Raw genomic sequence first — 15194 nt, forward strand, 5'->3', positions numbered from 1 at the left:
TATTCCACCACCTTGGAGAAACTGGTAGTGAGCTCAAACTGGGAAACTTCCAAGAGAAAAGCAGTGGAACAAAAAATTCAATTCCAGCTCCCAAGCCTGCCATGTGGGCAAAAGAGGCTGACAAACTGCTCACATACCAGCTCCTCGTGAGACCACTTCAGAGAACCCACCATATGGCTCATCTCACCAAGAGAAGCCTGGGCTCAAACACCCTGCGCTGATCCCCTCCAAAGCTGCCCGATTGAGAGGGGCAATAGCCACAGCCCAGCATACCAACCTTAAGAAGGGGCAGAGACACAGAGAGAGGCCCTGCCAAAAGTGTTAGCACCTGGATTTGAAATCAGAGGAAAAAGGCCACAATACTCACTGAACTACTTTTTTTATTTAGTATTTTTATTTTTATTCCTTTCTTTTTTTCTTTTTTGTTTTCACTTTACTGCTACCTATCTTCCTCTTCTACTATGTCCAAATATTAATTTGCTTAGCCCTCCCTTCCTCCACTTTCCCTTCTCTCACCCATTTTTTATTTTTACTTCTCTTTTTCTCTTTTTTCTTCTTTCCTCTCTTCCTCCCTCAATCTTTTTTTTTAATTGGGTGTTATTGAGGTTTGAACTCAGGGCCTCGTGCTTGCCAGGCAGGCATTCTGCAACATGAGCCATGCCTCCATACTGATATCTCTTATTTTAGTACTACATTAGAAATGAAAATTAAATGAGAAACCACAAAATCATGGTGTAGGCTAACACTGGCTTGCTCTGTAAGAGTTGCCAGAATGACACACACAAAGGTCCAGAGAGCATCTGCCATCTGGAATTTTCACACCTATGGGAAATTTAAAAATGAATTTAAGGAAATATTGGCTACTGTTGACCACTTAGCCATGGAATATATTTGAGAAGCATCAGTAAAAATCTCTACAAACACATAGGTTTACAAAAACGACCCCAAAACCAAATCTCTCAGGCAAAATTAAAGTTGGCTCTTTGGAGGAGAGCTTCATTTTAGGATGTTTGAACACACTCTTTCACCTGTTGGATAGTTTCCTTGGAAGGAAGTGTATTTTTTTCCTCAGTATTAGTTTTCTTCAATTTTGATCTGTCAAATTTCTCTACACTGACAAATCTGGCTTATCACTCGTCTTGATTAAAAGATGGAAGGTTTGAAGGCTGGTGCAAGGCTGCCACTGGACTGAGAACGTTGCTTACCCTTGAGTAGCTTCCTTCCTCCATCTTTCCTTCCTCTCCCCTCCTCCCTTTCCCCTCACTGTTCCTACTTCTTGCACACTTACCATGCATTGAAAAGTCTATTATACCAACTTTACACATTACCTCCATCCTTCTTATCCCTCTACAATCCCTGAAAACAGCACCCTCCTTCAACAATGACTGAATTACACCTTTACAGACATAGAGCCTTGTTATCCCATAGTTCTCACACCTCACAACTCTTCTCTCCCTTGAATCATTTCTGCTCCCTGCCTTCTCCTCAAGCACCATCATTTTAATTGCCTAAGTATCAATCCTTATGCAAACAACTGTTATCTCCACAATACCTGATGTTTGTAGATAATATCACCAAGGGGTTCCTTATATATTATGTAAATAACAGGTTTGGCATTGAATTTGTGAATTTGTTAATGCTAAGTTATACCTCCAGGTCAGAGAACAGAAATATTACAACTTAGCTAATCAGAGAATAAGCTAGTCAGAGAATAGAAATTAAGTCAAGGGAAAGATAACAAATGATTAAACTCCTCCCCAATCAATCAACAACACAGGAAAGCTCAAAATAGAAACATGGGGAAAAAAGAAGACACAAGAGTATGACTACACAAAACACTAGCAATAGCATAGTAGAGGATGTGGTAGAAAGTGAAGGGGATGGATCCCCAGGAGCTGACCTCAGAATTATGGTAAAAATGTTCAATGAGCTTAAAGAGAACATGCAAAAACAACTCAATGAATAACAAAAGAATATGGATTAAAAAAAAACTTGAGAAGACACAGAAACAACTAAATGAACTCAGAGAGGATTTCAGCAAGCTCCAAAATGAAATTAAGGAGATTTTTTTTTCATTTTTCTTTTATTATTCATATGTGCATACAAGGCTTGGGTCATTTCTCCCCCCTGCCCCACCCCCTCCCTTACCACCCACTCCGCCCCCTCCCTCTCCCCCCCTCAATACCCAGCAGAAACTATTTTGCCCTTATTTCTAATTTTGTTGTACAGAGAGTATAAGCAATAATAGGAAGGAACAAGGGGTTTTGCTGGTTGAGATAAGGATAGCTATACAGGGCATTGACTCACATTGATTTCCTGTGCGTGGGTGTTACCTTCTAGGTTAATTCTTTTTGATCTAACCTTTTCTCTAGTACCTATTCCCCTTTTCCTATTGGCCTCAGTTGCTTTAAGGTATCTGCTTTAGTTTCTCTGCGTTAAGGGCAACAAATGCTAGCTAGTTTTTTAGGTGTCTTACCTATCCTCACCCCTCCCTTGTGTGCTCTCGCTTTTATCATGTGCTCATAGTCCAATCCCCTTGTTGTGTTTGCCCTTGATCTAATGTCCACATATGAGGGAGAACATACGATTTTTGGTCTTTTGGGCCAGGCTAACCTCACTCAGAATGATGTTCTCCAATTCCATCCATTTATCAGCGAATGATAACATTTCGTTCTTCTTCATGGCTGCATTAAATTCCATTGTGTATAGATACCACATTTTCTTAATCCATTCATCAGTGCTGGGGCATCTTGGCTGTTTCAATAACTTGGCTATTGTGAATAGTACCGCAATAAACATGGATGTGCAGGTGCCTCTGGAGTAACAGTCTTTTGGGTATATCCCCAAGAGTGGTATTGCTGGATCAAATGGTAGATCGATGTCAGGCTTTTTAAGTAGCCTCCAAATTTTTTTCCAGAGTGGTTGTACTAGTCTACATTCCCACCAACAGTGTAAGAGGGTTCCTTTTTCCCCACATCCTCGCCAACACCTGTTGTTGGTGGTGTTGCTGATGATGGCTATTCTAACAGGGGTGAGGTGGAATCTTAGCGTGGTTTTAATTTGCATTTCCTTTATTGCTAGAGATGGTGAGCATTTTTTCATGTGTTTTCTGGCCATTTGAATTTCTTCTTTTGAGAAAGTTCTGTTTAGTTCACGTGCCCTTTTCTTTATTGGTTCATTAGTTTTGGGAGAATTTAGTTTTTTAAGTTCCCTATATATTCTGGTTATCAGTCCTTTGTCTGATGTATAGTTGGCAAATATTTTCTCCCACTCTGTGGGTGTTCACTTCAGTTTAGAGACCGTTTCTTTTGATGAACAGAAGCTTTTTAGTTTTATGAGGTCCCATTTATCTATGCTATCTCTTAGTTGCTGTGCTGCTGGGGTTTCATTGAGAAAGTTCTTACCTATACCTACTAACTCCAGAGTATTTCCTACTCTTTCTTGTATCAACTTAAGAGTTTGGGGTCTGATATTAAGATCCTTGATCCATTTTGAGTTAATCTTGGTATAGGGTGATATACATGGATCTAGTTTCAGTTTTTTGCAGACTACTAACCAGTTTTCCCAGCAGTTTTGTTGAAGAGGCTGCTATTTCTCCATCGTATATTTTTAGCTCCTTTGTCAAAGATAAGTTGCTTATACTTGTGTGGCTTCATGTCTGGATCCTCTATTCTGTTCCACTGGTCTTCATGTCTGTTTTTGTGCCAGTACCATGCTGTTTTTATTGTTATTGCTTTGTAATATAGTTTGAAGTCAGGTATTGTGATACCTCCTGCATTGTTCTTTTGGCTGAGTATTGCCTTGGCTATTCGTGGCATCTTGTGTTTCCATATAAATTTAACAGTAGATTTTTCAATCTCTTTAATGAATGTCATTGGAATTTTGATGGGAATTGCATTAAACATGTAGATTACTTTTGGGAGTATCGACATTTTACTGTGCTGATTCTACCAATCCATGAGCATGGGAGATCTCTCCACTTTCTATAGTCTTCCTCAATCTCTTTCTTCAGAAGTGTATAGTTTTCCTTTTGGAGGTCTTTCACATCTTTTGTTAGGTTTACACCTAGGTATTTGATTTGTTTTGAGGCTATTGTAAATGCAATTGTTTTCATACATTCTTTTTCCGTTTGCTCATTGTTAGTGTATAGAAATGCTAATGATTTTTCTATGTTGATGTTATATCCTGCTACCTTACTGTAGCTATTGATGATGTCTAGAAGCTTCTGAGTAGAGTTTTTTGGGTCTTTAAGGTATAGGATCATGTCGTCTGTAAATAGGGATATTTTGACAGTTTCTTTACCTATTTGTATTCCTTTTATTCCTTCTTCTTGCCTAATTGCTCTGGCTAGGAATTCCAGTACTATGTTGAATAGGAGTGGAGATAGTGGGCATTCTTGTCTGGTTCCTGATTTTAGAGGGAATGGTTTCAGTTTTTCTCCATTAAGTATAATGCTGGCTGTAGGTTTGTCATCTATAGCTTTTATAATGTTGAGGAACTTTCCTTCTATTCCTAGTTTTCTTAGAGCTTTTATCATGAAATGATGTTGGATCTTATCAAAGGCTTTTTCTGCATCTATTGAGATGATCAAGTGGTTTTTGTCTTTGCTTCTGTTAATGTGGTTTATTACATTTATTGATTTTTGTATGTTGAACCACCCCTGCATCCCTGGGATGAAGCCTACTTGGTCATGGTGAATAATCTTTTTGATATGTTGTTGAGTTCGCTTTGCCATTATTTTGTTGAGGATTTTTGCATCAATGTTCATTAAGGAGATTGGCCTATAGTTCTCCTTTTTGGAGGTGTCTTTGCCTGGTTTTGGGATAAGTGTAATACTGGCTTCATAAAATGTGTTTGGCAGTTTTCCTTCCCTTTCTATTTCATGGAACAGTTTAAGGAGGGTTGGTATCAGTTCTTCTTTAAAGGTCTGATAGAATTCAGCAGAGAATCCATCAGGTCCTGGACTTTTCTTTTTGGGGAGACTCTTGATTGCTGCTTCAATTTCATTTTGTGTTATAGGTCTATTCAGGTGATTAATTTCCTCTTGGTTCAGTTTTGGATGATCATATGTATCTAGAAATCTGTCCATTTCTTTAAGATTTTCAAATTTATTTGAATATAGGTTCTCGAAGTAGTCTCTGATGATTTCCTGGACTTCCATGGTGTTTGTTGTTATCTCCCCTTTTGCATTCTTGATTCTACTAATTTGGGTTTTTTCTCTCCTCATTTTAGTCAGGTTTGCCAGGGGTCTATCGATCTTGTTTATTTTTTCAAAGAACCAACTTTTTGTTTCATTAATTCTTTGTATGGTTTTTTTGGTTTCTATTTCGTTGATTTCAGCTCTTATTTTTATTATTTCTCTACTTCTATTTGTTTTGGGATTTGCTTGTTCTTGTTTTTCTAGGAGTTTGAGATGTATCATTAGGTCATTGATTTGGGATCTTTCAATCTTTTTAATATATGCACTCATGGCTATAAACTTTCCTCTCAAGACTGCCTTAGCTGTGTCCCATAGGTTCCGTTAGGTTGTGTTTTCATTTTCATTGACTTCCAGGAACTTTTTAATTTCCAAAATGAAACTAAGGAGATTTAAAAAAAAAGGCGATATATGAAATAAAGAAGACAGCACAAGATAGCAATACAAAGATATGGAAAGTTTCAGAAAAACTAATCAAACAAAAATCCTGGATTTCAAATAAAAAATACAGTTAAAAGCCACTCTGGCAAACTGGAACAAATAGAAGACAGAATTTCACAGCTCAAAGACAAAATGGATATTAAAGAAAAAAAACAGAATAATTCTTAGGAAAAAACTCAAGAGCTGCAATAGGAATACACAAGAACTGTGTGACTCCATCAAAAGACAAAATCTGCAAATCATGGGCACTAAAGAAGGTGAAAAGGTGCAAGCCAAAGGTATAAGTAATACATTCAACAAAATGATAGCAGAAAATTTCCCAAATCTCTAGAAAGAGATGCCCATTCAGGTTCAGGAATCCTCCAGGACACCAAACAGACATGACTAAAACAGAACCTCTCAATGGCATGTTATAGTTAAAACAACTAGCACAGAAAACAAGGGAAAATATTGAAGACTGTAAGAGAGAAAAATCAAATAGCATATAAAGGTAAGCCCATGAAAATAACAGCAGATTTCTCAACAGAAACCTTAAAAACAAGAATGGCATGGAGTGAGATATTTCGAGCACTGAAGGAAAACAATTTTGGTCCTAAGATACTCTACCAGCAAAGGTATCATTCAAAATTGAAACAGGAATAAAAATCTTCCAGGACAAACAGAAATTAAAACAATACATAACCACCAAAACACCACTACAGAGGATCATGAATGAAAACCTGCACACAGAAGATGAAAACAAACACAGTCATGACAGATGGCTCAAACCTGTAATCCTAGTTACTCAGGAGGTAGATATCAGGAGGACTGTGGTTCAAAGCCATGCCAGCCAATAGTTCATGAGATCCTATCTTGAAAAACTCTGCAAAAATAGGGCTGGTGCACAGAGTGGGAGAAAATATTTGCCAACTATACATCAGACAAAGGACTGATAAGCAGAATATACAGGGAACTTAAAAAACTATATTCTCCCAAAACTAATGAACCAATAAAGAAATGGGCAAGTGAACTACACAGAACTTTCTCAAAAGAAGAAATTCAAATGGCCAGAGAACACATGAAAAAATGCTCACCATCTCTAGCAATAAAGGAAATGCAAATTAAAACCATGCTAAGATTCCACCTCACCCCTGTTAGAATAGCCATCATCAGCAACACCACCACCAACAGCTGTTGGCGAGGATGCGGGGAAAAAGGAACCCTCTTACACTGTTGGTGGGAATGTAGACTAGTACAACCACTCTGGAAAAAAATTTGGAGGCTACTTAAAAAGCTGGACATCGATCTACCATTTGATCCAGCAATACCACTCTTGGGGATATACCCAAAAGACTGTTACTCCAGAGGCACCTGCACATCCATGTTTATTGCGGCACTATTCACAATAGCCAAGTTATGGAAACAGCCAAGATGCCCCAGCACTGACGAATGGATTAAGAAAATGTGGTATCTATACACAATGGAATTTTATGCAGCCATGAAGAAGAACGAAATGTTATCATTCGCTGGTAAATGGATGGAATTGGAGAACATCATTCTGAGTGAGGTTAGCCTGGCTCAAAAAAACAAAAATCGTATGTTCTCCCTCATATGTGGACATTAAATCAAGGGCAAACACAACAAGGGGATTGGACTATGAGCACATGATAAAAACGAGAGCACACAAGGGAGGGGTGAGGATAGGTAAGACACCTAAAAAACTAGCTAGCATTTGTTGCCCTTAACGCAGAGAAACTAAAGCAGATACCTTAAAGCAACTGAGACCAATAGGAAAAGGGGAACAGGTACTAGAGAAAAGGTTAGATCAAAAAGAATTAACCTAGAAGGTAACACCCACACACAGGAAATCAATGTGAGTCAATGCCCTGTATAGCTATCCTTATCTCAACCAGCAAAACCCCTTGTTCCTTCCTATTATTGCTTATACTCTCTGTACAACAAAATTAGAAATAAGGGCAAAATAGTTTCTGCTGGGTATTGAAGGGGGGAGAGGGAGGGGGCGGAGTGGGTGGTAAGGGAGGGGGTGGGGGCAGGGGGGAGAAATGACCCAAGCCTTGTATGCACGTATGAATAATAAAAGAAAAAGAAAAAAAATAGGGCTGGCGGAGTGGTTCAAGGTGAAGGCCCTAAGTTCAAGCCCCAGTACCACAAAAAAAAGAGAAAAAAAACTTCAAGAGAAGAGCAGGCAAATAATCAGACAGTAGCATAGAATGACTTGCACACACAGAAACCTATACACAACAAAAACAACTAAATAGCAGGAATCACCACACACCTCTCAATATTAACACTGAATGTTAATGGCCTCAACTTCCCCATCAAAAGACACTGATTGGCAAACTGGATTAAAATGAAACACACAACAACCCGTTGTTTACTAGAAACCCACCTTACAGTTAGAAACAAGCATTGCATTAGTGTGAAAGGGTGGAAAAAAATTTACCAAGTTAATGGCCACAGATAACAGGCAGGAGTAGCAATATTTATGTCAGATAAAGTAGATTTCAGACCTAAATTAGTCAGAAGAGACAAAGGTCACTCCATACTAATAAAAGAAGTAATACATCAAGAGGAAATAACAATTGTTAACCTATGTGCACCCAATATTGGTGCACCCAACTTCATTAAACATACACTAATGGACTTAAAAACACAGATACACTCCAACACAGTGGAGGTAGAAGACTTCAGTACTTCTCTGTCACCATTAGATAGGTCATCCAGGCAAAAAATCAATAAAGAAACTCTAAAATTGAATGATACCATAGATCTAATGGACCTAACAGACACTACAGAGTATTCATCCTGCAACAGCACAATATACATTCTTCTTGGCAGCCCATGAAACCTTCTACAAAACAGATCATATCTTAGGGCACAAAACAAGTCTTAACAAATATAAGAAAATTGAAATAACCGCCCCCCCCCCCGCGCATACTGTCTGAACACAATACAATAAAACTAGAATTCAACAACAAAAGTAAGAGCAGAAAATACTCAAAGAACTGGAGGCTGAACAAGATGTTGCTCCATGATCAGTCGATCATTAAAGAAAAAAGGTAGGAAATCAAAAAGCTCCTAGAATTTAATGAGAATGAAAACACAACCTATCAGAACCTGTGAAACACAGAAAAGGCAGTCTTAAGAGGAAAATTTATAGCCATGAATGCATATATTAAAAACACAAAAAAATCTCAAATAAACAACCTAATGCTACATCTCAAACTTCTAGAAAAACAAGAACAAGTTAAACCCAAAACTAGCAGGAGAGAAATAATAAAAATAAGAGCCAAAATCAATGAAATAGACACCAAAAAAAAGAAACAAACAAAAATCAACCAAATGAAAAGCTGGTTCTTTGAAAAGATAAACAAGATTGACAAATCCCTGGCAAATCTGACTAAAATTAGGAGGGAAAAGACCCAAATTAATACAATTAGAAAAACACCAAGGAAACTCAGGGAATCATCAGGGACTACTTTGAAAACCTGTATCCAAATAAATTGGACAATCTAGAAGAAATGGACAAATTTCTAGATACATATGACCATTCAAAATTGAACCAAGAGGATATCAATCACCTAAACAGATCTACAACATGCAAAGAAATTCAAGCAGCAATAGTCTCCCAAAAAATAAAAGTCCAGGACCTGACAGATTCACTGCTGAATTCTACCAGACCTTTAAAGAAGAACTAACACCAATATTCCTCAAACTCTGTGACAAAACAGAAACAGAAAGAACACTGCCAAACTCATTCTATAAAGCCAGCATTACAATAATCCCAAAACTGGATAATAATACAGTGAAAAGAGAGAGAATTATGGACCAATATCTTTAATGAACATAGGTGCAAAAGTCCTCAAAAAAATAATGATGAACTGAATTCAACAGCATATCAAAAAGCTCATACCAAATGATTAAGTCGGTTTCATCCCAGGGATGCAAGGATGGTTCAACATATGCAAGTCATGAAATGTAATATAGCATATTAACAGAAGAAAGACAAAAATCACCTGATTGATTCAATAGATGCAGATAAAAAGCCTTTGATAAGATTCAACACCATTTTCCAGACAAAAGCTCTGATGAAACTTGGAATAGAAGGAATGTACCTCAACATAATAAAGGCTATCTATGACAAGCCTATTGCCAACCTCATACCCAATGGGGAAAAACTGAAACCATTTCCTCTAAAGTCAGGAGCAGACAAGGATGTTCACTCTCCCTGCTCCTATTCAACATAGTGTTGGAATTCCTAGCCAGCGCAATAAGTCAGGAAGAATAAATAAAAGGAATACAACTTGGAAAAGAAGTAGTCAAACTATTCCTATTTGCTGATGACATGATCCTATACTTAGTCAAAAAAAACAGTTTCAGCAAAGTAGCAGGATGCAAAATCAATTTACAAAAATCAGTATACACCAACATTGAACAGATTGAGAAAGAATATAGCAAAATAATCCCATTTACAAAAGCCTCAAAGAAGTAAAATACCTAGGAGTAAACTTAACAAAGGATGTGAATGACATCTACAAGGAAATCTATAAACCATTGAAGAAATTGAGGGAGACTACAGAAGATGGAAAGATCTCCCATGCTCATGCATTGATAGCATCAACATAGTGAAGCTGGCTCTATTACCAAAAGCAATCTACATGTTCAGTGCAATCCCCATCAAAATCCCAAGGACATTCATCACAGAGATTGAAAACTCAATCCTAAAGTTCATTTGGAAGCACAAAAGACTTCAAATAGCCCAAGCAATAATGGGCAAAAAGAGTAACAACAGACGTATCACAATACCTGACTTCAAACTATACTACAGAGCCATAGCAATAAAAACAGCATGGTTCTGGCACAAAAACAGACATAAAGATCAGGAGAACAAAATAGAGGACCTGGATATGAATCCAGACATCTATGCCCACCTGATTTTTGACAAAGGCACCCAAAAATACAATGGACAACCTCTTCAACAAATGTTGCTGGGGGGGATTCCAAGATGGCACCTAGAGGGAGGAAGCAGAAAGCAAGCCTCCTATAGTGAAATCTTGGAGAGATGCTGGAAACACACTTTGCAGGCATAATCACTGAAAAGAGGCATAACTTTGACCCCTCCACACCTCGAACCAGCACAGAGAATCTCCACTTCACGTTAAACAGAGAAACCAGGAGGGCTCTCAGGCCACCAGTTGCCCGCGACCAAACGGCTTGGGAAGATGCGGACCAGGTGAGCTTCACGGTACCGTAGTACTCCCACAGACAAGCATGGGCCAGAGCAGCATAGCCCACTGGACAGACTGACCTCCACCCGGGGAAAAAAGAGAAACTGAGTAATAAGCAATAAGAACAAATAAGACACGTGGGAAAGAGGGTGGGGCGCACTGAGCGCCAAAGATTGGGGGAAGGGAATCCTTCCCAGGACTGTAAATAAAGGCCGGGCGGGCCGGAGAGGCTCTGGTGGGAGCAGGGGCAGGGCGCATGCCCAGCAACCATGAGCGGGAAAGCTGGTGAGAGTGGCGGAGGGAGGAAAACTCCACAGGAGAGGAGGGAAGACCCACTTCCCACATGAACTGTAAACAAACATGGCAGCTGACAAGAGCAGCAGCACCACCCAGTAATCAGGAGCAGGAAAGCTTGTAAAAGTGGCAGTGGGAGGAAAACTCCACAGGAGAGGGGGGAAGACCCACCTCCCACATGAACTGTAAATAAACACGCAGGCCTGACAACACGGGTGCAGTGTCACCTTTTCCAGTGCTTGGAGAGGGGGGAAAGCTTGTAGCAGAGGCTCCTGCACAGGAGAACTCTGAACAAACAAAGCCTGCGGGACCAGGTGAGTGCTAGCTCACCCCAGAGATCTGCATAAATAATGCCGCCAACAACAGCAGGCTGACAGCAGTGGGCAGGCAAGCCACATTCTCAGAACTGTCTCCAGACTCTTTTTTTTTCTTTTTCTCCCTACCTTTGATGAGAGAAAAACCGAATTACACCTCCAAGTGGAAAAACATACTGAAACTGTATTGCATTTGAACTTGGGTCACTTGGTGGGTTTTTTTTTTTTTTGTAGGCATGTATAGTTTTGTTCTAATTTATGCATCCCCTTTGATGAGACAACCACAGAACAACATCTGAGGCACCATCTCCAGGATTGGAGACTGAGACGGACACCCAAATTATTAAGACTGAAACTTCATTGCATTTGAACTTAGAGGTTTTTTGGTTTCTTTGGTGTTCTTTGTTTTTTTTTTTTAATTTTCTATTTTCCATTTTATTTTAATTCATTTTTATATATAGATATTTCTTTTATTTACTTATTTTTTTATTCTTATCTTTTTTTTTATTTTTGATTTTCAATCCTCTTTGTCTCTCTAATGCCTATTCAGCTTACTGTCAAATAGTACACTAACACTCCCTGTTTATACCTTTGAAACTTTCTTGTCTGAAACCTTGTTCTGCTTTCTTTCTCTTGTCAGTGTATTTGTTTTCCCCTTTTCTTTAACTTCTTGCTTTCCATCTCAGCTCACTCTTCCATTCTCAATATTACCATTGTTATTATTACAAGCTAGAAAATATTTAATTGCACACAGTACAGGGACAGTAACAACACCAAAGACAATGATGGGAAGACAAAAAAAACAGGGAAACCAGTTTCCCCACAGCAAAAAATTTGTACAGGAACCAGAGGGGAATGAAGAAAACAGAAACTCAGATCCAGACTCCAACAAAATGAAGATAAACTGTGCCAAAGAACCCAATGAAGCCCACAAGAATAATTTAAAAGAAGACATACTACAGGAACTCAATGAGAATTTTATAGAGACGATACTGGATAGGGTCAACCAAAATGTACAGGAGACACTCAACAAATTCCAAGACAACAAAAATAGAGAATTTGAAAAAGCAAAAGAAGAAATAAAGGAAACCATAGAAGCACTGTATAAACACCAAAGTGAAACAGAGAACACAATGAATAAACGGATAAATGAACTCAGGACAAAAATAGACAACATTAAAGAGGAAAACTGCCAGGATATGGAAAACCTCAGAAAAAAGAATGAAACAGAACTGCAAAACAAAACGGAAGGCCAATCCAGCAGAATAGAACAAACAGAAGACAGAATCTCAGAACTTGAAGATGAAATGGTAATTAAAGGAAAAACCGAAGAACTATTAATTAAACAACTCAAGACCTGTGAAAAGAAAATGCAAGAACTCACTGACTCCATCAAAAGACCAAACTTGAGAATCATGGGCATCGAAAAAGGAGAAAAGGTGCAAGTGAAGGGAATGCGTAATATATTTAACAAAATAATAATGGAAAATTTCCCAAATCTAGAGAAAGATATTCCCATACAGATGCAAGAGGCCTCCAGGACAACAAACAGACCAAATCAAAATAGAACTAACCCATGACATATCATCATTAAAACAACAAGTTCAGAAACTAAGGAAAGAATATTGAAGGCTGTAAGAGAGAAAAAACAAGTAACATACAAAGGTAAACTCATCAAAATCACAGCAGACTTCTCAACAGAAACATTAAAAGCAAGAAGAGCATGGGGTGAGATCTTCCAGGCACTGAATGAAAATAACTTCAACCCCAGGATACTCTACCCAGCAAAACTATCATTCAAAATAGATGGAGGAATAAAAGTCTTCCATGATAAGCAGAAACTAAAACAATATGTGACCACAAAGCCACCACTACAAAAGATTCTGCAAGGGATTCTGCACATAGAAAGTGAAACCCAACTTAACCATGAAAAGACAGGTGACACCAAACCACAGGAATGGAAAAAGCAAGACAGTAGAGAGTAACCTCAACTTAGGTACACACAATCAAAACTTCAAACAACTAAGACAACTAAATGACAGGAAACATCACATACCTATCAGTACTAACGCTTAATGTGAATGGACTTAATTCACCCATCAAAAGGCACCATATGATGAAATGGATTAAAAAGGAAGATCCAACAATTTGTTGCTTACAGGAGACCTATCTCACTGACAGAATTAAGCATAGGCTTAGGATGAAAGGCTGGAAGAAGATTTACCAAACCAATGGCCCCCGAAAACAGGCAGGAGTAGCAATACTTATCTCTGACAAAGTAGACTTCAAACCTACATTGATCAAATGAGATAAAGAAGGACATTCCATACTAAAAAAAGGGGAAATAGACCAAACGGAAATAATAATCATCAATCTGTATGCACCCAATGTCAACGCACCCAATTTCATCAAACATACCCTGAAAGACCTAAAAGCATATATAAACACCAACACAGTGGTTGTGGGAGACTTTAATACCCCATTATCAAAATAGATAGGTAATCCAAACAAAAAATCAATAAAGAAATCCAAGATCTAAAATATGCAATAGATGAAATGGACCTAATTGATGTCTACAGAACATTTCATCTAACCTCTACACAATTTACATTCTTCTCAGCAGCGCATGGAACCTTCTCCAAAATAGATCATATCATAGGGCACAAAGCAAGTCTCAGCAAATATAAGAAAATAGAAATTATACTGTGCATACTATCTGATCACAATGCAGTAAAAGTAGAACTCAACAACAAAAGTAAAGACAAAAAACATGCAAACAGCTGGAAACTAAAGAACTCATTACTTAATGAACAATGGATCATCGATGAAATAAAAGAGGAAATTAAAAAGTTCCTGGAAGTCAATGAAAATGAAAACACAACCTAACGGAACCTATGGGACACAGCTAAGGCAGTCCTGAGAGGAAAGTTTATAGCCATGAGTGCATATATTAAAAAGACTGAAAGATCCCAACTCTATAACCTAATAATACATCTCAAACTCCTAGAAAAACAAGAACAAGCAAATCCCAAAACAAATGGGAGAAATAATAAAAATAAGAGCTGAAATCAATGAAATAGAAACCAAAAAAACCATACAAAGAATTAATGAAACAAAAAGTTGGTTCTTTGAAAAAATAAACAAGATCGATAGATCCCTGGCAAACCTGACTAAAATGAGGAGAGAAAAAACCCAAATTAGTAGAATCAAGAATGCAAAAGGGGAGATAACAACAAACACCATGGAAGTCCAGGAAATCATCAGAGACTACTTCGAGAACCTATATTCAAATAAATTTGAAAATCTTAAAGAAATGGACAGATTTCTAGATACATATGATCATCCAAAACTGAACCAAGAGGAAATTAATCACCTGAATAGACCTATAACACAAAATGAAATTGAAGCAGCAATCAAGAGTCTCCCCAAAAAGAAAAGTCCAGGACCTGATGGATTCTCTGCTGAATTCTATCAGACCTTTAAAGAAGAACTGATACCAACCCTCCTTAAACTGTTCCATGAAATAGAAAGGGAAGGAAAACTGCCAAACACATTTTATGAAGCCAGTATTACACTTATCCCAAAACCAGGCAAAGACACCTCCAAAAAGGAGAACTATAGGCCAATCTCCTTAATGAACATTGATGCAAAAATCTTCAACAAAATAATGGCAAATCGAATTCAACACATCAAAAAGATTATTCACCACGACCAAGTAGG

General features: G+C 38.0%; 1 pseudogene; it reads right to left on the reverse strand.

Annotated features, from left to right (window-relative positions):
* Positions 1–801: 801 nt before the first annotated feature.
* LOC109701097 (thymosin beta-15A pseudogene) lies at positions 802–1334 on the reverse strand (annotated as a pseudogene).
* Between the last annotated feature and the right edge of the window lie 13860 nt (positions 1335–15194).

The sequence above is a fragment of the Castor canadensis genome, chromosome 1 (assembly GCF_047511655.1).
Source record: "Castor canadensis chromosome 1, mCasCan1.hap1v2, whole genome shotgun sequence".
Lineage (NCBI taxonomy): Eukaryota > Metazoa > Chordata > Mammalia > Rodentia > Castoridae > Castor > Castor canadensis.